The sequence below is a fragment of the Prunus avium genome, chromosome 2 (assembly GCF_965620075.1).
Source record: "Prunus avium chromosome 2, drPruAviu1.hap1.1, whole genome shotgun sequence".
In the NCBI taxonomy this organism is placed as follows: Eukaryota; Viridiplantae; Streptophyta; class Magnoliopsida; order Rosales; family Rosaceae; genus Prunus; species Prunus avium.
Window position 1 is genome coordinate 20693279 of NC_142285.1, and position 23760 is coordinate 20717038.

The following is a 23760-nucleotide window of genomic DNA, read 5'->3' on the forward strand; positions in this document are numbered from 1 at the left end:
ACTCAAACTTAACCAAAATGACTCCCCACACCATATTATGTTGTTGCCCAAGTTTTGGGCTCGATCTGAAATCAATAGGTGTAAGAAATTGGACAATTTATGTTCAAAGACAGTTCGTTCCTAATTGGAGTGGTTGGTGTTTTGGGTGGTTCTAGAGATCGGATTTCACTCCAACTTAACCAAATGATTCCTCCCACCATATTATGATGTTGCCCAAGTTTTGGGCTTGATCGGAAATCAATAGGTGTAAGAAATTGGACAATTCAAGTTCAAAGGCAGTTAGTTCCTAATAGGAGTGGTTGGTGTTTTGGGTAGTTCTAGAGATCGGATTTCACTCAAACTTAACCAAATGACTCCTCCCACCACATTATGATGTTCCCCAAGTTTTGGGCTCGATCCAAAATCAATAGGTGTAAGAAATTGGACAATTCAAGTTCAACGGCAGTTTATTCCTAATTGGGGTGGTTGGTGTATTGGGTAGTTCTAGAGTTCGGATTTCGCTCAAACTTAACCAAATGACTCCTCCCACCGTATTATGGTGTTGCCCCAGTTTTGGGCTCGATCCGAAATCAATAGCTGTAAGAAATTGGACAATTTATGTTCAAAGACAGTTCGTTCCTAATTGGAGTGGTTGGTGTTTTGGGTGGTTCTAGAGATCGGATTTCACTCCAACTTAACCAAATGATTCCTCCCACCATATTATGATGTTGCCCAAGTTTTGGGCTTGATCGGAAATCAATAGGTGTAAGAAATTGGACAATTCAAGTTCAAAGGCAGTTCGTTCCTAATTGGAGTGGTTGATGTTTTGGGTAGTTCTAGAGATCGGATTTCCCTCAAACTTAACCAAATGACACCTCCCACCATATTATGTTGTTGCCCATGTTTTGGGCTTAATCCGAATTCAATAGGTGTAAGAAATTGGACAATTTTTGTTCAAAGGCAATTCGTTCCTCATCGGAGTGGTTGGTCAATTCCATAGTTCTAGAGTTCGGATTTCACTCAAACTTAACCAAATGACTCCTCCCACCATATTATGATGTTGCCCAAGTTTTGGGCTCGATCCGAAATCAATAGCTGTAAGAAATTGGACAATTCAAGTTCAAAGGCAGTTCGTTCCTAATTGGAGTGGTTGGAGTTTTGGGTAGTTCTAGAGATTGGATTTCACTCAAACTTAACCAAATGACTCCTCCCACCGTATTATGATGTTGCCCAAGTTTTGGGCTCGATCTGAAATCAATAGGGGTAAGAAATTGGACAATTCAAGTTCAAAGGCAGTTCTATCCTAATTGGAGTGGTTGATGTTTTGGGTAGTTCTAGAGATCGGATTTCACTCAAACGTAACCAAATGACTCCCCCCACCATATTATGATGTTGCCCATGTTTTGGGCTCGATCCGAAATCAATAGGTGTAAGAAATTGGATAATTCAGGTTCAAAGGCAGTTCGTTCCTAATTGGAGTGGTTGGTGTTTTGGGTAGTTCTGGAGATCGGATTTCACTCAAACTTAACCAAATGACTCCTCCCACCCTATTATGGTGTTTCCCAAGTTTTGGGCTCGATCCGAAATCAATAGGTGTAAGAAATTGGACAATTTCCGTTCAAAGGCAGTTCGTTCCTAGTCGGAGTGGTTGGTGTATTCCACAGTTCTAGAGATCGGATTTCACTCAAAACTAACCAAATGACTCCTCCTACCATATTATGATGTTGGCCAAATTTTGGGCTCGATCCGAAATCAAAATCAATAGGTGTAAGAAATTGGACAATTCAAGTTCAAAGGCAGTTCGTTCCTAGTTGGAGTGGTTGGTGTTTTGGGTAGTTCTAGAGATCGGATTTCACTCAAACTTAACCAAATGACTCCTCCCACCACATTATGATGTTCCCCAAGTTTTGGGCTTGATACGAAATCAATAGGTGTAAGAAATTGGACAATTCAAGTTCAAGGGCTGTTCGTTCCGAATTGGAGTGGTTGGTGTTTTGGGTAGTTCTAGAGATCGGATCTCACTCAAACTTAACCAAATGACTCCTCCCACCATATTATGATGTTGTCCAAGTTTTGGTCTCGATCCTAAATCAATAGGTGTAAGAAATTGGACAATTCAAGTTCAAAGTCTGTTCGTTCCTAATTGGTGTGTTTGGTGTTTTTTGTAGTTCTAGAGATCGGATTTCACTCAAACTTAACCAAATGACACCTCCCACCATATTATGATGTTGCCCCAGTTTTGGGCTCGAACCGAAATCAATAGGTGTAAGAAATTGGACAATTTATGTTCAAAGGCAGTTCGTTACTAATTGGAGTGGTTGGTGTTTTGGGTAGTTCTAGAGATCGAATTTCACTCAAACTTAACCAAATGACTCCTCCCACCATATTATGATGTTGCCCAAGTTTTGGGCTCGATCCGAAATCAATAGGTGTAAGAAATTGGACAATTTATGTTCAAAGGCAATTCGTTCCTAATCGGGGTGGTTGGTGTATTCCATAGTTCTAGAGATCGGATTTCACTCAAAACTAACCAAATGACACCTCCCACCATAATATGATGTTGCCCAAGTTTTGGGCTTGATCCGGAATCAATAGGTGTAAGAAATTGGACAATTCAAGTTCAAAGGCAGTTAGTTCCTAATCGGAGTGGTTTTTGTTTTGGGTAGTTCTAGAGATCGGATTTCACTCAAACTCAACCAAATGACTCCTCCCACCATATTATGATGTTTCCCAAGTTTAGGGCTCGATCCGAAATCAATAGGTGTAAGAAATTGGACAATACAAGTTCAAAGGCAGTTCGTTCCTAATCGGAATGGTTGGTGTATTCCATAGTTCTATAGATCGGATTTCACTCAAAACTAACCAAATGACTCCTCCCACCATATGATGATGTTGCCCAAGTTTTGGGCTCTATCCGAAATCAATATGTGTAAGAAATTGGACAATTCAAGTTCCAAGGCAGTTCGTTCCTTATTGGAGTGGTTGGTGTTTTGGGTAGTTCTAGTGGCCGGATTTCATTCAAACTTAACCAAATGACTCATCCCACCATATTATGATGTTCCCAAGTTTTGGGCTCTATCCGAAATCAATAGGTGTAAGAAATTGTACAATTCAAGTTCAAAGGCAGTTCGTTCCTAATTGGAGTGGTTGGTGTTTTGGGTAGTTCTTGAGGCCGGATTTCACTCAAACTTCACCAAATGACTCGTCCCACCATATTATGATGTTCCCAAGTTTTGGGCTCGATCTGAAATCAATAGGTGTAAGAAATTGGACAATTCAAGTTCAAAGGAAATTCGTTCCTAATTGGAGTGGTTGGTGTTTTGGGTAGTTCTAGAGATCAGATTTCACTCAAACTTAACCAAATGACACCTCCCACCATATTAAGTTGTTGCCCAAGTTTTGGGCTCGATCCGAAATTAGTAGGTGTAAGAAATTGGACAATTTATGTTCAAAGGCAATTCGTTCCTAATCAGAATGGTTGGTGTATTCCATAGTTCTAGAGATCGGATTTCACTCAAAACTAACCAAATGACTCCTCCCACCATATGATGATGTTGCCCAAGTTTTGGGCTCTATTCGAAATCAATAGGTGTAAGAAATTGGACAATTCAAGTTCTAAGGCAGTTCGTTCCTTATTGGAGTGGTTGGTGTTTTGGGTAGTTCTAGAGGCCGGATTTCACTCAAACTTAACCAAATGACTCGTCCCACCATATTATGAGGTTCCCAAGTTTTGGGATCGATCCGAAATTAATAGGTGTAAGAAATTGGACAATTCAAGTTCAAAGGCAGTTCGTTCCTAATTGGAGTGGTTGGTGTTTTGGGTAGTTCTAGAGATAGGATTTCACTCAAACTTAACCAAATGACTCCTCCCACCATATTATGGTGTTGTCCAGGTTTTGGTCTCGATCCGAAATCAATAGGTGTAAGAAATTGGACAATTCAAGTTCAAAGGCAGTTCGTTCCTAGTTAGAGTGGTTGGTGTTTTGGGTAGTTCTAGAGATCGGATTTCACTCAAACTTAACCAAACGACTCGTCCCACCATATTATGACGTTGCCCAAATTTTGGGCTTGATCCGAAATCAATAGGTGTAAGAAATTGGACAATTCAAGTTCAAGGGCAGTTCGTTCCGAATTGGAGTGGTTGGTGTTTTGGGTAGTTCTAGAGATCGGATCTCACTCAAACTTAACCAAATGACTCCTCCCACCATATTATGATGTTACCCCAGTTTTGGGATCGATCCAAAATCAATAGGTGTAAGAAATTGGACAATTCAAGTTCAAACGGAGTTCGTTCCGAATTGGAGTGGTTGGTGTTTTGGGTAGTTCTAGAGATAGGATTTCCCTCAAACTTAACCAAATGACTCCTCCCACCATATTACGATTTTGCCAAAGTTTTGGGCTCGATCCGAAATCAATAGGTGTTAGAAACTGGACAATTCAAGTTGAAAGGCAGTTCGTTCCTAATTGGAGTGGTTGGGGTTTTGGGTAGTTCTAGAGATTGGATTTCAATCAAACTTAACAAAATGACTCCTCCCACAATATTATGATGTTGCCCAAGTTTTGGGATCGATCCGAAATTAATAGGTTTATGAAATTGGACAATTTTTGTGCAAGGGCAGTTCGTTCCTAGTTGGAGTGGTTGGTGTTTTGGGTAGTTCTAGAGATCGGATTTCACTCAAACTTAACCAAATGACTCCTCCCACCATATTATGATGTTGCCCATGTTTTGGGCTCGATCCGAAATCAATAGGTGTAAGAAATTAGACAATTCTTGTTCAAAGGCAGTTCGTTCCTAATCGGAGTGGTTGGTGTATTCCATAGTTCTAGAGATCGGATTTCAATCAAAACTAACCAAATGGCTCCTCCCACCATATTATGATGTTGCTCTGTTTTTGGGCTCGATCCGAAGTCAATACATGTAAGAAAATGGACAATTCAAATTCAAAGGCAGTTCGTTCCTAATTGGAGTGGTTGGTGTTTTGGGTTGTTCTAGAGATCGGATTTCACTCAAACTTGACCAACTGACTCCTCCCACCGTATTATGGGGTTGTCCAAGTTTTGGGCTCGATCCGAAATCAATAGGTGTGAGAAATTGGACAATTTATGTTCAAAGGCAGTTCGTTCCTAATCGGAGTGGTTGGTGTATTCCATAGTTCTAGAGATCGGATTTCACTCAAAACTAACCAAATGACTCCTCCCACCATATTATGATGTTGCCCAAGTTTTGGGCTCGATCCAAAATCGATAGGTGTAAGAAATTGGAAAATTCAAGTTCAAAGGCGGTTCGTTCCTAATTGGAATGGTTGGTGTTTTGGGTAGTTCCATAGATCGGATTTCACTCAAACTTCACCAAATGACTCCACCCACCATATTATGATGTTGCCCAAGTTTTGGGCTCAATCCGAAATCAATAGGTGTATGAAATTGGACAATTCAAATTCAAAGGCAGTTCGTTCTTGATTGGGGTGGTTGGTGTTTTGGGTAGTTCTAGTGATCGGATTTCACTCCAACTTAACCAAATGACTCCTCCCACCATATTATGATGTTGCCCAAGTTTTGGGCTCGATCCGAAATCAATAGGTGTAAGAAATTGGAAAATTCAAGTTCAAAGGCGGTTCGTTCCTAATTGGAATGGTTGGTGTTTTGGGTAGTTCCATAGATCGGATTTCACTCAAACTTCACCAAATGACTCCACCCACCATATTATGATGTTGCCCAAGTTTTAGGCTCAATCCGAAATCAATAGGTGTATGAAATTGGACAATTCAAATTCAAAGGCAGTTCGTTCTTGATTGGGGTGGTTGGTGTTTTGGTTAGTTCTAGTGATCGGATTTCACTCCAACTTAACCAAATGACTCCTCCCACCATATTATGATGTTGCCCAAGTTTTGGGCTCGATCCAAAATCGATAGGTGTAAGAAATTGGACAATTCAAGTTCAAAGGCAGTTCGTTCCTAATTGGAGTGGTTGGTGTTTTGGGTAGTTCTAGAGATCGGATTTCACTCAAACTTAACGAAATGACCCCTCCCACCATATTATGATGTTGCCCAAGTTTTGGACTCGATCCAAAGTCAATAGGTGTAAGAAATTGGACAGTTTATGTTCAAAGCCAATTCGTTCCTAAACGGAGTGGTTGGTGTATTCCACAATTCTAGAGATCGGATTTCACTCAAAACTAACCAAATGACTCCTCCCACCATATTATGATGTTGCCCAACTTTTGGGCTCGATCCGAAATCAATAGGTGTAACAAATTGGACAATTCAAGTTCAAAGGCAGTTCGTTCCTAATTGGAGTGGTTGGTGTTTTGGACAGTTCTAGAGATCGAATTTAACCCAAACTTAACCAAATGACTCCTCCCACCATATTATGTTGTTGCCCAAGTTTTGGGCTCGATCCGAAATCAATAGGTGTAAGAAATTGGACAATTTATATTCAAAGGCAGTTCGTTACTAATCGGAGTGGTTGGTGTATTCCATAGTTCTAGAGATCGGATTTCACTCACAACTAACCAAATGACTCCTCCCACCATATTATGATGTTGCCCCAATTTTGGGCTCGATCCGAAATCAATAGGTGTTAGAAATTGGACAATTCCAGTTCAAAGGGAGTTCGTTCGTAATTGGAGTGGTTGTTGTTTTGGGTGTAAGAAATTGGACAATTCAAGTTCAAAGGCAGTTCCTTCCTAATTGGAGTGGTTGGTGTTTTGGGTAGTTCTAGAGATCGGATTTCACTCAAACTTAACCAAATGACTCCTCCCACCATATTATGATGTTGCCCAAGTTTTGGGCTCAATCCGAAATCAATAGGTGTATGAAATTGGACAATTCAAGTTCAAAGGCAGATCGTTCCTGATTGGGGTGGTTGGTGTTTTGGGTAGTTCTAGAGATCGGGTTTCACTCAAACTTAACCAAATGACTCCTCCCACCATATTATGATGTTGCCCAAGTTTTGGGCTCGATCCGAAATCAATAGGTGTAAGAAATTGGACAATTCATGTTCAAAGGCAGTTCGTTCCTAATTGGAGTGGTTGGAGTTTTGGGTAGTTCTAGACGTCGGATTTCACTCAAACTTAACCAAATGACGCCTCCCACCAGATGCGGCCCAAGTTTTGGGCTCGATCCGAAATCAATAGGTGTAAGAAATTGGACAATTCAAGTTCAAAGGCAGTTCGTTCCTAATTGGAGTGGTTGGTGTTTTGGGTAGTTCTAGAGATCAGATTTCACTCAAACTTAACGGAATGACCCCTCCCACCATATTATGATGTTGCCCAAGTTTTGGACTCGATCCAAAGTCAATAGGTGTAAGAAATTGGACAATTTATGTTCAAAGCCAATTCGTTCCTAAACGGAGTGGTTGGTGTATTCCATAGTTCAAGAGATCGGATTTCACTCAAAACTTAACCAAATGACTCCTCCCACCATATTATGACGTTGCCCCAGTTTTGGGCTCGATCCGAAATCAATAGGTGTAAGAAATTGGACAATTCAAGTTCAAAGGCAGTTCGTTCCTAATTGGAGTGGTTGGTGTTTTGGATAGTTCTAGAGATCGGATTTGACTCAAACTTAACCAAATGACTCCTCCCACCATATTATGATGTTGCCCACGTTTTGGGCTCGATCCGAAATCAATAGGGGTAAGAAGTTGGACAATTCAACTTCAAAGGCAGTTTGTTCCTAATTGTTGTGGTTGGTGTTTTGGGTAGTTCTAGAGATCGGATTTCCCTCAAACTTAAAAAAATGACTCCTCCCACCATATTATGATGTTGCCCAAGTTTTGGGCTCGATCCAAAATCGATAGGTGTAAGAAATTGGACAATTCAAGTTCAAAGGCAGTTCGTTCCTAATTGGAGTGGTTGGTGTTTTGGGTAGTTCTAGAGATCGGATTTCACTCAAACTTAACGAAATGACCCCTCCCACCATATTATGATGTTGCCCAAGTTTTGGACTCGATCCAAAGTCAATAGGTGTAAGAAATTGGACAGTTTATGTTCAAAGCCAATTCATTCCTAAACGGAGTGGTTGGTGTATTCCATAGTTCAAGAGATCGGATTTCACTCAAAACTTAACCAAATGACTCCTCCCACCATATTATGACGTTGCCCCAGTTTTGGGCTCGATCCGAAATCAATAGGTGTAAGAAATTGGACAATTCAAGTTCAAAGGCAGTTCGTTTCTAATCGGAGTGGTTGGTGTATTCCACAATTCTAGAGATCGGATTTCACTCAAAACTAACCAAATGACTCCTCCCACCATATTATGATGTTGCCCAAGTTTTGGGCTCGATCCGAAATCAATAGGTGTATGAAATTGGACAATTCAAGTTCAAAGGCAGTTCATTCCTAATTGGAGTGGTTGGTGTTTTGGGTAGTTCTAGAGATCGGATTTCACTCAAACTTAACCAAATGACTCCTCCCACCATATTATGATGTTGCCCAAGTTTTGGGCTCGATCCGAAATCAATAGGTGTAAGAAATTGGACAATTCATGTTCAAAGGCAGTTCGTTCCTAATTGGAGTGGTTGGAGTTTTTGGTAGTTCTAGATATCGGATTTCACTCAAACTTAACCAAATGACTCCGCCCACCATATTATGATGCGGCCCAAGTTTTGGGCTCGATCCGAAATCAATAGGTGTAAGAAATTGGACAATTTATATTCAAAGGCAGTTCGTTACTAATCGGAGTGGTTGGTGTATTCCATAGTTCTAGAGATCGGATTTCACTCACAACTAACCAAATGACTCCTCCCACTATATTATGATGTTGCCCCAATTTTGGGCTCGATCCGAAATCAATAGGTGTATGAAATTGGACAATTCAAGTTCAAAGGCAGTTCATTCCTAATTGGAGTGGTTGGTGTTTTGGGTAGTTCTAGAGATCGGATTTCACTCAAACTTAACCAAATGACTCCTCCCACCATATTATGATGTTGCCCAAGTTTTGGGCTCGATCCGAAATCAATAGGTGTAAGAAATTGGACAATTCATGTTCAAAGGCAGTTCGTTCCTAATTGGAGTGGTTGGAGTTTTCGGTAGTTCTAGATATCGGATTTCACTCAAACTTAACCAAATGACTCCTCCCACCATATTATGATGCGGCCCAAGTTTTGGGCTCGATCCGAAATCAATAGGTGTAAGAAATTGGACAATTTATATTCAAAGGCAGTTCGTTACTAATCGGAGTGGTTGGTGTATTCCATAGTTCTAGAGATCGGATTTCACTCACAACTAACCAAATGACTCCTCCCACCATATTATGATGTTGCCCCAATTTTGGGCTCGATCCGAAATCAATAGGTGTTAGAAATTGGACAATTCAAGTTCAAAGGGAGTTCGTTCGTAATTGGAGTGGTTGTTGTTTTGGGTGTAAGAAATTGGACAATTCAAGTTCAAAGGCAGTTCCTTCCTAATTGGAGTGGTTGGTGTTTTGGGTAGTTCTAGAGATCGGATTTCACTCAAACTTAACCAAATGACTCCTCCCACCATATTATGATGTTGCCCAAGTTTTGGGCTCAATCCGAAATCAATAGGTGTATGAAATTGGACAATTCAAGTTCAAAGGCAGTTCGTTCCTGATTGGGGTGGTTGGTGTTTTGGGTAGTTCTAGAGATCGGATTTCACTCAAACTTAACCAAATGACTCCTCCCACCATATTATGATGTTGCCCAAGTTTTGGGCTCGATCCGAAATCAATAGGTGTAAGAAATTGGACAATTCATGTTCAAAGGCAGTTCGTTCCTAATTGGAGTGGTTGGAGTTTTGGGTAGTTCTAGACGTCGGATTTCACTCAAACTTAACCAAATGACTCCTCCCACCATATTATGATGCGGCCCAAGTTTTGGGCTCGATCCGAAATCAATAGGTGTAAGAAATTGGACAATTCAAGTTCAAAGGCAGTTCGTTCCTAATTGGAGTGGTTGGTGTTTTGGGTAGTTCTAGAGATCGGATTTCACTCAAACTTAACGAAATGACCCCTCCCACCATATTATGATGTTGCCCAAGTTTTGGACTCGATCCAAAGTCAATAGGTGTAAGAAATTGGACAGTTTATGTTCAAAGCCAATTCGTTCCTAAACGGAGTGGTTGGTGTATTCCATAGTTCAAGAGATCGGATTTCACTCAAAACTTAACCAAATGACTCCTCCCACCATATTATGACGTTGCCCCAGTTTTGGGCTCGATCCGAAATCAATAGGTGTAAGAAATTGGACAATTCAAGTTCAAAGGCAGTTCGTTCCTAATTGGAGTGGTTGGTGTTTTGGATAGTTCTAGAGATCGGATTTGACTCAAACTTAACCAAATGACTCCTCCCACCATATTATGATGTTGCCCACGTTTTGGGCTCGATCCGAAATCAATAGGGGTAAGAAGTTGGACAATTCAACTTCAAAGGCAGTTTGTTCCTAATTGTTGTGGTTGGTGTTTTGGGTAGTTCTAGAGATCGGATTTCCCTCAAACTTAAACAAATGACTCCTCCCACCATATTATGATGTTGCCCAAGTTTTGGGCTCGATCCAAAATTTATTGGTGTATGAAATTGGACAATTCAAGTTCAAAGGCAGTTCGTTCCTAATTGGAATGGTTGGTGTTTTGGGTAGTTCTAGAGATCGGATTTCACTCGAACTTAACCAAATGACTACTCCCACCATATTCTGATGTTGCCCAAGTTTTGGGCTCGATCCGAAATCCATAGGTGTATGAAATTGGACAATTCATGTTCAAAGGCAGTTCGTTCCTAATTGGAGTGGTTGGTGTTTTCGGTAGTTCTAGAGATCGGATTTCACTCAAACTTAACCAAATGACACCTCCCACCATATTGTGTCGTTGCCCAAGTTTTGGACTCGATCCGAAGTCAATAGGTGTAAGAAATTGGACAATTTATGTTCAAAGGTAGTTCGTTCCTAATCGGAGTGGTTGGTGTATTCCATAGTTCTAGAGATCGGATTTCACTCAAACTTAACCAAATGACTCCTCCCACCATATTAAGATGTTGGCCAAGTTTTGGGCTCGATCCGAAATCGATAGGTGTAAGAAATTGGACAATTCAAGTTCGAAGGCAGTTCGTTCCTAATTGTTGTGGTTGGTGTTTTGGGTTGTTCTTGAGGTTGGATTTCACTCAAACTTAACCAAATGACACATCCAACCATATTATGACGTTGCCCCAGTTTTGGGCTCGATCCGAAATCAAAAGGTGTAAGAAATTGGACAATTCAAGTTCAGAGGCAGTTCGTTCCTAATTGGAGTGGTTGGTGTTTTGGGTAGTTCTAGAGATCGGATTTCACTCAAACTTAACCAAATGACTCCTCCCACCGTATTATGATGTTGCCCAAGTTTTGGGCTCGATCCAAAATCAATAGGTGTATGAAATTTCACAATTTATGTTCAAAGGCAGTTCGTACCTAATCAGAGTGGTTGGTGTATTCCATAGTTCTAGTGATCGGATTTCACTCAAACTTAACCAAATGACTCCTCCCACCATATTAAGATGTTGCCCAAGTTTTGGGCTCGATCCGAAATCGATAGGTGTTTGAAATTGGACAATTCAAGTTCGAAGGCAGTTCGTTCCTGATTGGAGTGGTTGGTGTTTTGGGTAGTTCTAGAGATCGTATTTCACTCAAAGTTAACCAAATGACACCTCCAACCATATTATGACGTTGCCCCAGGTTTGGGCTCGATCCGAAATTTATAGGTGTATGAAATTGGACCATTCAAGTTCAAAGGCAGTTCGTTCCTGATTGGAGTGGTTGGTGTTTTGGGTAGTTCTAGAGATCGGATTTCACTCAAACTTAACCAAAAGACACCTTCCACCATATTATGATGTTGCCCAAGTTTTGGGCTCGATCCGAAATCAATAGGTGTAAGAAATTGGACAATTTATGTTCGTAGGCAGTTCGTTCTTAATTGCTGTGGTTGGTGTTTTGGGTTGTTCTTGAGATTGGATTTCACTCAAACTTAACCAAATGACTCCACCCACCATATTATGATGTTGCCCACGTTTTGGGCTTGATCCAAAATCAATAGGTGTAAGAATTTGGACAATTCAAGGTCAAAGCCAGTTCGTTCCTAACTGGGGTGGTTGGTGTATTGGGTTGTTCTAGAGATCGGATTTCACTCAAAATTAACCAAATGAGTCCTCCCACCATATTATGATGTTCCCCAAGTTTGGGGCTCGGTCCAAAATGAATAGGTGTAAGAAATTGGACAATTCATGTTCGAAAGCAGTTTGTTCCTAATTGGGTTGGTTGGTGTATTGGGTAGTTCTAGAGATCGGATTTCACTCAAAATTAACCAAATGACTCCTCCCACCATATTTTGATGTTGCCCAAGTTTTGGGCTCGATCCGAAATCAATAGGTGTAATAAATTGGACAATTTATGTTCAAAGGCAGTTCGTTCCTAATCGGAGTGGTTGGTGTATTCCATAGTTCTAGAGATCGGATTTCACTCAAAACTAACCAAATGACTCCTCCCACCATATTATGATGTTGCCCAAGTTTTGGGCTCGATTCGAAATCAATAGGTGTAAGAAATTGGACAATTCAAGTTCAAAGGCAGTTCGTTCCTAATTGGAGTGGTTGGTGTTTTGGGTAGTTCTAGGGATTGGATTTCACTCAAACGTAACCCAATGACTAATCCCAGCATCTTGTGATGTTGCCCAAGTTTTGGGCTCGATCCGAAATCAATAGCTGTAAGAAATTGGACAATTCAAGTTCAAAGTCAGTTCATTCCTAATTGGAGTGGTTGGTGTTTTGGGTAGTTCTAGGGATCGGATTTCACTGAAACTTAACCAAATGACTCCTCCCAACATATTATGTTGTAGCCCAAGTTTTGGGCTCGATCCGAAATCAATAGGTGTAAGAAATTGGACAATTCAAGTTCAAAGGCAGTTCGTTCCTAATTGTTGTGGTTGGTGTTTTGGGTTGTTCTTGAGGTTGGATTTCACTCAAACTTAACCAAATGACTCATGCCAACATATTATGATGTTGCCCAACTTTTGGGCTCGATCCGAAATCAATAGGTGTAAAAAATTGGACAATTCAAGTTCAAAGGTAGTTCGTTCCTAATTGGAGTGGTTGGTGTTTTGGGTAGTTCTAGAGATCGGATTTCACTCAAACTTTATCAAATGACTCCTCCCACCATATTTTGATGTTGCCCAAGTTTTGGGCTCGATCCAAAATCAATAGGTGTAAGAAATTGGACAATTTATGTTCAAAGGCAGTTCGTTCCTAGTCGGAGTGGTTGGTGTATTCCATAGTTCTAGAGATCGGATTTCACTCAAAACTAACCAAATGACTCCTCCCACCATATGATGATGTTGCCCAAGTTTTGGGCTCGATCCGAAATCAATAGGTGTAAGAAATTGGACAATTCGTGTTCGAAAGTAGTTTGTTCCTAAATGGGGTGGTTGGTGTATTGGGTAGTTCTAGACATCGGATTTCACTCAAAATTAACCAAATGACTCCTCCCACCATATTATGATGTTGCCCAAGTGTTGGGCTCTATCCGAAATCAATAGGAGTAAGAAATTGGACAATTCAAGTTCGAAGGCAGTACGTTCCTAATTGAAGTAGTTAGTGTGTTCCATAGTTCTAGAGATCGGATTTCACACAAAATTAACCAAATGACTCCACCCACCATATTATGATGTTGCCCACGTTTTGGGCTTGATCCAAAATCAATAGGTGTAAGAATTTGGACAATTCAAGGTCAAAGCCAGTTCGTTCCTAACTGGGGTGGTTGGTGTATTGGGTTGTTTTAGAGATCGGATTTCACTAAAAATTAACCAAATGACTCCTCCCACCATATTATGATGTTCCCCAAGTTTGTGGCTCGGACCAAAATGAATAGGTGTAAGAAATTGGACAATTCATGTTCGAAAGCAGTTTGTTCCTAATTGGGTTGGTTGGTGTATTGGGTAGTTCTAGAGATCAGATTTCACTCGAAATTAACCAAATGACTCCTCCCACCATATTTTGATGTTGCCCAAGTTTTGGGCTCGATCCGAAATCAATAGGTGTAATAAATTGGACAATTTATGTTCAAAGGCAGTTCGTTCCTAATCGGAGTGGTTGGTGTATTCCATAGTTCTAGAGATCGGATTTCACTCAAAACTAACCAAATGACTCCTCCCACCATATTATGATGTTGCCCAAGTTTTGGGCTCGATTCGAAATCAATAGGTGCAAGAAATTGGACAATTCAAGTTCAAAGGCAGTTCGTTCCTAATTGGAGTGGTTGGTGTTTTGGGTAGTTCTAGGGATTGGATTTCACTCAAACGTAACCCAATGACTCCTCCCAGCATCTTGTGATGTTGCCCAAGTTTTGGGCTCGATCCGAAATCAATAGCTGTAAGAAATTGGACAATTCAAGTTCAAAGGCAGTTCGTTCCTAATTGGAGTGGTTGGTGTTTTGGGTAGTTCTAGGGATTGGATTTCACTCAAACGTAACCCAATGACTAATCCCAGCATCTTGTGATGTTGCCCAAGTTTTGGGCTCGATCCGAAATCAATAGCTGTAAGAAATTGGACAATTCAAGTTCAAAGTCAGTTCATTCCTAATTGGAGTGGTTGGTGTTTTGGGTAGTTCTAGGGATCGGATTTCATTGAAACTTAACCAAATGACTCCTCCCAACATATTATGTTGTAGCCCAAGTTTTGGGCTCGATCCAAAATCAATAGGTGTAAGAAATTGGACAATTCAAGTTCAAAGGCAGTTCGTTCCTAATTGTTGTGGTTGGTGTTTTGGGTTGTTCTTGAGGTTGGATTTCACTCAAACTTAACCAAATGACTCATGCCAACATATTATGATGTTGCCCAACTTTTGGGCTCGATCCGAAATCAATAGGTGTAAAAAATTGGACAATTCAAGTTCAAAGGTAGTTCGTTCCTAATTGGAGTGGTTGGTGTTTTGGGTAGTTCTAGAGATCGGATTTCACTCAAACTTTATCAAATGACTCCTCCCACCATATTTTGATGTTGCCCAAGTTTTGGGCTCGATCCGAAATCAATAGGTGTAAGAAATTGGACAATTTATGTTCAAAGGCAGTTCGTTCCTAGTCGGAGTGGTTGGTGTATTCCATAGTTCTAGAGATCGGATTTCACTCAAAACTAACCAAATGACTCCTCCCACCATATGATGATGTTGCCCAAGTTTTGGGCTCGATCCGAAATCAATAGGTGTAAGAAATTGGACAATTCGTGTTCGAAAGTAGTTTGTTCCTAAATGGGGTGGTTGGTGTATTGGGTAGTTCTAGAGATCGGATTTCACTCAAAATTAACCAAATGACTCCTCCCACCATATTATGATGTTGCCCAAGTGTTGGGCTCTATCCGAAATCAATAGGAGTAAGAAATTGGACAATTCCAGTTCAAAGGCAGTACGTTCCTAATTGAAGTAGTTAGTGTGTTCCATAGTTCTAGAGATCGGATTTCACACAAAATTACCCAAATGACTCCACCCACCATATTATGATGTTGCCCACGTTTTGGGCTTGATCCAAAATCAATAGGTGTAAGAATTTGGACAATTCAAGGTCAAAGCCAGTTCGTTCCTAACTGGGGTGGTTGGTGTATTGGGTTGTTTTAGAGATCGGATTTCACTAAAAATTAACCAAATGACTCCTCCCACCATATTATGATGTTCCCCAAGTTTGGGGCTCGGTCCAAAATGAATAGGTGTAAGAAATTGGACAATTCATGTTCGAAAGCAGTTTGTTCCTAATTGGGTTGGTTGGTGTATTGGGTAGTTCTAGAGATCAGATTTCACTCAAAATTAACCAAATGACTCCTCCCACCATATTTTGATGTTGCCCAAGTTTTGGGCTCGATCCGAAATCAATAGGTGTAATAAATTGGACAATTTATGTTCAAAGGCAGTTCGTTCCTAATCGGAGTGGTTGGTGTATTCCATAGTTCTAGAGATCGGATTTCACTCAAAACTAACCAAATGACTCCTCCCACCATATTATGATGTTGCCCAAGTTTTGGGCTCGATTCGAAATCAATAGGTGTAAGAAATTGGACAATTCAAGTTCAAAGGCAGTTCGTTCCTAATTGGAGTGGTTGGTGTTTTGGGTAGTTCTAGGGATTGGATTTCACTCAAACGTAACCCAATGACTCCTCCCAGCATCTTGTGATGTTGCCCAAGTTTTGGGCTCGATCCGAAATCAATAGCTGTAAGAAATTCGACAATTCAAGTTCAAAGTCAGTTCATTCCTAATTGGAGTGGTTGGTGTTTTGGGTAGTTCTAGGGATCGGATTTCACTGAAACTTAACCAAATGACTCCTCCCACCATATTATGTTGTAGCCCAAGTTTTGGGCTCGATCCGAAATCAATAGGTGTAAGAAATTGGACAATTCAAGTTCAAAGGCAGTTCGTTCCTAATTGTTGTGGTTGGTGTTTTGGGTTGTTCTTGAGGTTGGATTTCACTCAAACTTAACCAAATGACTCATGCCAACATATTATGATGTTGCCCAACTTTTGGGCTCGATCCGAAATCAATAGGTGTAAAAAATTGGACAATTCAAGTTCAAAGGTAGTTCGTTCCTAATTGGAGTGGTTGGTGTTTTGGGTAGTTCTAGAGATCGGATTTCACTCAAACTTTATCAAATGACTCCTCCCACCATATTTTGATGTTGCCCAAGTTTTGGGCTCGATCCGAAATCAATAGGTGTAAGAAATTGGACAATTTATGTTCAAAGGCAGTTCGTTCCTAGTCGGAGTGGTTGGTGTATTCCATAGTTCTAGAGATCGGATTTCACTCAAAACTAACCAAATGACTCCTCCCACCATATGATGATGTTGCCCAAGTTTTGGGCTCGATCCGAAATCAATAGGTGTAAGAAATTGGACAATTCGTGTTCGAAAGTAGTTTGTTCCTAAATGGGGTGGTTGGTGTATTGGGTAGTTCTAGAGATCGGATTTCACTCAAAATTAACCAAATGACTCCTCCCACCATATTATGATGTTGCCCAAGTGTTGGGCTCTATCCGAAATCAATAGGTGTAAGAAATTGGACAATTCAAGTTCAAAGGCAGTACGTTCCTAATTGAAGTAGTTGGTGTGTTCCATAGTTCTAGAGATCGGATTTCACACAAAATTAACCAAATGACTCCACCCACCATATTATGATGTTGCCCACGTTTTGGGCTTGATCCAAAATGAATAGGTGTAAGAATTTGGACAATTCAAGGTTAAAGCCAGTTCGTTCCTAACTGGGGTGGTTGGTGTATTGGGTTGTTTTAGAGATCGGATTTCACTCAAAATTAACCAAATGACTCCTCCCACCATATTATGATGTTCCCCAAGTTTTGGGCTCGATCCGAAATCAATAGCTGTAAGAAATTCGACAATTCAAGTTCAAAGTCAGTTCATTCCTAATTGTTGTGGTTGGTGTTTTGGGTTGTTCTTGAGGTTGGATTTCACTCAAACTTAACCAAATGACTCATGCCAACATATTATGATGTTGCCCAACTTTTGGGCTCGATCCGAAATCAATAGGTGTAAGAAATTGGACAATTCAAGTTCAAAGGCAGTTCGTTCCTAATTGTTGTGGTTGGTGTTTTGGGTTGTTCTTGAGGTTGGATTTCACTCAAACTTAACCAAATGACTCATGCCAACATATTATGATGTTGCCCAAGTGTTGGGCTCTATCCGAAATCAATAGGTGTAAGAAACTGGACAATTCAAGTTCAAAGGCAGTACGTTCCTAATTGAAGTAGTTGGTGTGTTCCATAGTTCTAGAGATCGGATTTCACACAAAATTAACCAAATGACTCCACCCACCATATTATGATGTTGCGCACGTTTTGGGCTTGATCCAAAATGAATAGGTGTAAGAATTTGGACAATTCAAGGTCAAAGCCAGTTCGTTCCTAACTGGGGTGGTTGGTGTATTGGGTTGTTTTAGAGATCGTATTTCACTCAAAATTAACCAAATGACTCCTCCCACCATATTATGATGTTCCCCAAGTTTTGGGCTCGATCCGAAATCAATAGCTGTAAGAAATTCGACAATTCAAGTTCAAAGTCAGTTCATTCCTAATTGGAGTGGTTGGTGTTTTGGGTAGTTCTAGGGATCGGATTTCACTGAAACTTAACCAAATGACTCCTCCCACCATATTATGTTGTAGCCCAAGTTTTGGGCTCGATCCGAAATCAATAGGTGTAAGAAATTGGACAATTCAAGTTCAAAGGCAGTTCGTTCCTAATTGTTGTGGTTGGTGTTTTGGGTTGTTCTTGAGGTTGGATTTCACTCAAACTTAACCAAATGACTCATGCCAACATATTATGATGTTGCCCAACTTTTGGGCTCAATCCGAAATCAATAGGTGTAAAAAATTGGACAATTCAAGTTCAAAGGTAGTTCGTTCCTAATTGGAGTGGTTGGTGTTTTGGGTAGTTCTAGAGATCGGATTTCACTCAAACTTTATCAAATGACTCCTCCCACCATATTTTGATGTTGCCCAAGTTTTGGGCTCGATCCGAAATCAATAGGTGTAAGAAATTGGACAATTTATGTTCAAAGGCAGTTCGTTCCTAGTCGGAGTGGTTGGTCTATTCCATAGTTCTAGATTTCGGCTTTCACTCAAAACAAACCAAATGACTCCTCCCACCATATTATGATGTTGCCCAAGTTTTGGGCTCGATCCGAAATCAATAGGTGTAAGAAATTGGACAATTCAAGTTCAAAGGCAGTTCGTTCCTAATTGGAGTGGTTGGTGTTTTGGGTAGTTCTAGAGATCGGATTTCACTCAAACTTAACCAAATGACTCCTCCCACCATATTATGATGTTGCCCAAGTTTTGGGTTCAATCCAAAATCAATAGGTGTAAGAAATTGGACAATTCAAGTTCAAAGGCAGTTCGTTCCTAATTGGGGTTGTTGGTGTGTTGGGTAGTTCTAGAGATCGGATTTCACTCAAAATTAACCAAATGACTCCTCCCACCATATTATGATGTTGCCCAAGTGTTGGGCTCTATCCGAAATCAATAGGTGTAAGAAATTGGACAATTCATGTTCGAAAGCAGTTCGTTCCTAATTGGAGTGGTTGGTGTTTTGGGTAGTTCTAGAGATCGGATTTCACTCAAACTTAACCAAATGACTCCTCCCACCATATTATGATGTTGCCCCTGTTTTGGGCTCGATCCAAAATCAATAGTTGTAAGAAATTGGACAATTCAAGTTCAAAGGCAGTTCGTTCCTAGTAGGAGTGGTTGGTGTTTTTGGTAGTTCTAGAGATGGGATTTCACTCAAACTTAACCAAATGACTCCTTCCACCACATTATGATGTTGCCCAAGTTTTGGGCTCGATCCGAAATCAATAGTTATAACAAATTGGACAATTCAAGTTCAAAAGCAGTTCGTTCCTAGTAGGAGTGGTTGGTGTTTTGGGAAATTCTAGAGATCGGATTTCACTCAAACTTAAGCAAATGACTCCTCCCACCATATTATGATGTTGCCCCAGTTTTTGGCTCGATCCGAAATCAATAGGTGTTAGAAATTGGACAATTTATGTTCAAGTGCAGTTCGTTCCTAGTCGGAGTGGTTGGTCTATTCCATAGTTCTAGATTTCGGCTTTCATTCAAAACAAACCAAATGACTCCTCCCACCATATTATGATGTTGCCCAAGTTTTGGGCTCGATCCGAAATCAATAGGTGTAAGAAATTGGACAATTCAAGTTCAAAGGTAGTTCGTTCCTGATTGGAGTGGTTGGTGTTTTTGGTAGTTCTAGAGATCGGATTTCACTCAAACTTAACCAAATGACTCCTCCCACCATATTATGATGTTGCCCAAGTTTTGGGTTCAATCCAAAATCAATAGGTGTAAGAAATTGGACAATTCAAGTTCAAAGGCAGTTCGTTCCTAATTGGGGTTGTTGGTGTGTTGGGTAGTTCTAGAGATCGGATTTCACTCAAAATTAACCAAATGACTCCTCCCACCATATTATGATGTTGCCCAAGTGTTGGGCTCTATCCGAAATCAATAGGTGTAAGAAATTGGACAATTCAAGTTCGAAAGCAGTTGGTTCCTAATTGGAGTGGTTGGTGTTTTGGGTAGTTCTAGAGATCGGATTTCACTCAAACTTAACCAAATGACTCCTCCCACCATATTATGATGTTGCCCCTGTTTTGGGCTCGATCCAAAATCAATAGTTGTAAGAAATTGGACAATTCAAGTTCAAAGGCAGTTCGTTCCTAGTAGGAGTGGTTGGTGTTTTTGGTAGTTCTAGAGATGGGATTTCACTCAAACTTAACCAAATGACTCCTTCCACCACATTATGATGTTGCCCAAGTTTTGGGCTCGATCCGAAATCAATAGTTATAACAAATTGGACAATTCAAGTTCAAAAGCAGTTCGTTCCTAGTAGGAGTGGTTGGTGTTTTGGGTAATTCTAGAGATCGGATTTCACTCAAACTTAAGCAAATGACTCCTCCCACCATATTATGATGTTGCCCCAGTTTTTGGCTCGATCCGAAATCAATAGGTGTTAGAAATTGGACAATTTATGTTCAAGGGCAGTTCGTTCCTAGTCGGAGTGGTTGGTCTATTCCATAGTTCTAGATTTCGGCTTTCACTCAAAACAAACCAAATGACTCCTCCCACCATATTATGATGTTGCCCAAGTTTTGGGCTCGATCCGAAATCAATAGGTGTAAGAAATTGGACAATTCAAGTTCAAAGGCAGTTCGTTCCTAATTGTTGTGGTTGGTGTTTTGGGTTGTTCTTGAGGTTGGATTTCACTCAAACTTAACCAAATGACTCATGCCAACATATTATGATGTTGCCCAACTTTTGGGCTCAATCCGAAATCAATAGGTGTAAAAAATTGGACAATTCAAGTTCAAAGGTAGTTCGTTCCTAATTGGAGTGGTTGGTGTTTTGGGTAGTTCTAGAGATCGGATTTCACTCAAACTTTATCAAATGACTCCTCCCACCATATTTTGATGTTGCCCAAGTTTTGGGCTCGATCCGAAATCAATAGGTGTAAGAAATTGGACAATTTATGTTCAAAGGCAGTTCGTTCCTAGTCGGAGTGGTTGGTCTATTCCATAGTTCTAGATTTCGGCTTTCACTCAAAACAAACCAAATGACTCCTCCCACCATATTATGATGTTGCCCAAGTTTTGGGCTCGATCCGAAATCAATAGGTGTAAGAAATTGGACAATTCAAGTTCAAAGGTAGTTCGTTCCTAATTGGAGTGGTTGGTGTTTTTGGTAGTTCTAGAGATCGGATTTCACTCAAACTTAACCAAATGACTCCTCCCACCATATTATGATGTTGCCCAAGTTTTGGGTTCAATCCAAAATCAATAGGTGTAAGAAATTGGACAATTCAAGTTCAAAGGCAGTTCGTTCCTAATTGGGGTTGTTGGTGTGTTGGGTAGTTCTAGAGATCGGATTTCACTCAAAATTAACCAAATGACTCCTCCCACCATATTATGATGTTCCCCAAGTGTTGGGCTCTATCCGAAATCAATAGGTGTAAGAAATTGGACAATTCATGTTCGAAAGCAGTTCGTTCCTAATTGGAGTGGTTGGTGTTTTGGGTAGTTCTAGAGATCGGATTTTACTCAAACTTAACCAAATGACTCCTTCCACCATATTATGATGTTGCCCAAGTTTTGGGCTCGATCCGAAATCAATAGTTATAACAAATTGGACAATTGAAGTTTAAGGCAGTTCGTTCCTAGTAGGAGTGGTTGGTGTTTTGGGTAGTTCTAGAGATCGGATTTCACTCAAACTTAACCAAATGACTCCTCCCACCATATTACGATGTTGCCCCAGTTCTTGGCTCGATCCGAAATCAATAGGTGTTCGAAATTGGGTAATTCAAGTTCAAAGGCAGTACGTTCCTAATTGGAGGGGTTCGTGTTTTGGGTAGTTCTAGAGATCGGATTTCACTCAAACTTAACCAAATGACTCCTCCCACCATATTATGATGTTGCCCAAGTTTTGGGCACGATCCGAAATCAATAGCTGTAAGAAATTGGACAATTCAAGTTCAAATGCAGTTCGTTCCTAGTAGGATTGGTTGGTGTTTTGGGTAGTTCTAGAGATCGGATTTCACTCAAAATTAACCAAACGACTCCTCCCACCATATTATGATGTTGCCCCAGTTTTTGGCTCGATCCGAAATCAATAGGTGTTAGAAATTGGACAATTCAAGTTCAAAGGCAGCACGTTCCTAATTGGAGTGGTTGGTGTTTTGGGTAGTTCTAGAGATCCGATTTCACTCAAACTTAACCAAATGAATCCTCCCAACATATTATCATGTTGCCCAAGTTTTGGGCTCGATCCGAAATCAATAGTTGTAAGAAATTGGACAATTCAAATTCGAAGGCAGTTCGTTCCTAATAGGAGTGGTTGGTGTTTTGCGTAGTTCTAGAGATCGGATTTCACTCAAACTAAACCAAATGACTCCTCCCACCATATTATGATGTTGCCCAAGTTTTGGGCTCAATCCGAAATCAATAGTTGTAAGAAATTGGACAATTCAAGTTCAAAGGCAGTTCGTTCCTAATAGGAGTGGTTGGTGTTTTGGGTAATTCTAGAGATCGGATTTCACTCAAACTTAAGCAAATGAGTCCTCCCACCATATTATGATGTTGCCCCAGTTTTTGGCTCGATCCGAAATCAATAGGTGTTAGAAATTGGACAATTTATGTTCAAAGGCAGTTCGTTCCTAATCGGAGTGGTTGGTGTATTCCACAGTTCTAGAGATCGGATTTCGCTCAAAAATAACCAAATGACTCCTCCCACCATATTATGATGTTGCCCAAGTTTTGGGCTCGATCAGAAATTAATTGGGGTAAGAAATTGGACAATTCAAGTTGAAAGGCAGTTCGTTCCTAATCGGAGTGGTTGGTGATTTCGGTAGTTCTAGAGATCGGATTTCACTCAAACTTAACCAAATGACTCCTCCCACCATATTATGATGTTCCCCAAGTTTTGGGCTCGATCCAAAATCAATAGGTGTTAGAAATTGGACAATTTATGTTCAAAGGCAGTTCGTTCCTAATCGGAGTGGTTTGTGTATTCCATAGTTCTAGAGATTGGATTTCACTCAAAACTAACAAAATGACTCCTCCCACCATATAATGATGTTGCCCAAGTTTTGGGCTCGATCCGAAATCAATAGGTGTAAGAAATTGGACAATTCAAGTTCAAAGGCAGTTCGTTCCAAATTGGAGTGGTTGGGGTAATTCATTGTTCTAGCGATTGGATTTTACTCAAAACACACCAAATGACTCCTCCCACCATATTATGATGTTGCCCAAGTTTTGTGCTCGATCCAAAATCAGTAGGTGTAAGAAATTGGACAATTCAAGTTCTAAGGCAGTTCGTTCCTAATTGGAGTGGTTGTTGTTTTGGGTAGTTCTAGAGATCGGATTTCACTCAAACTTAACCAAATGACTCCTCCCACCACATTATGATGTTGCCCAAGTTTTGGGCTCGATCCGAAATCAATAGGTGTAAGAAATTGGACAATTCATGTTCGAAAGCAGTTCGTTCCTAATTGGAGTGGTTGGTGTTTTGGGTAGTTCTAGAGATCGGATTTCACTCAAACTTAACCAAATGACTCCTCTCACCATATTATGATGTTGCCCCTGTTTTGGGCTCGATCCGAAATCAATAGTTGTAAGAAATTGGACAATTCAAGTTCAAAGGCAGTTCGTTCCTAGTAGGAGTGGTTGGTGTTTTCGGTAGTTCTAGAGATGGGATTTCACTCAAACTTAACCAAATGACTCCTTCCACCACATTATGATGTTGCCCAAGTTT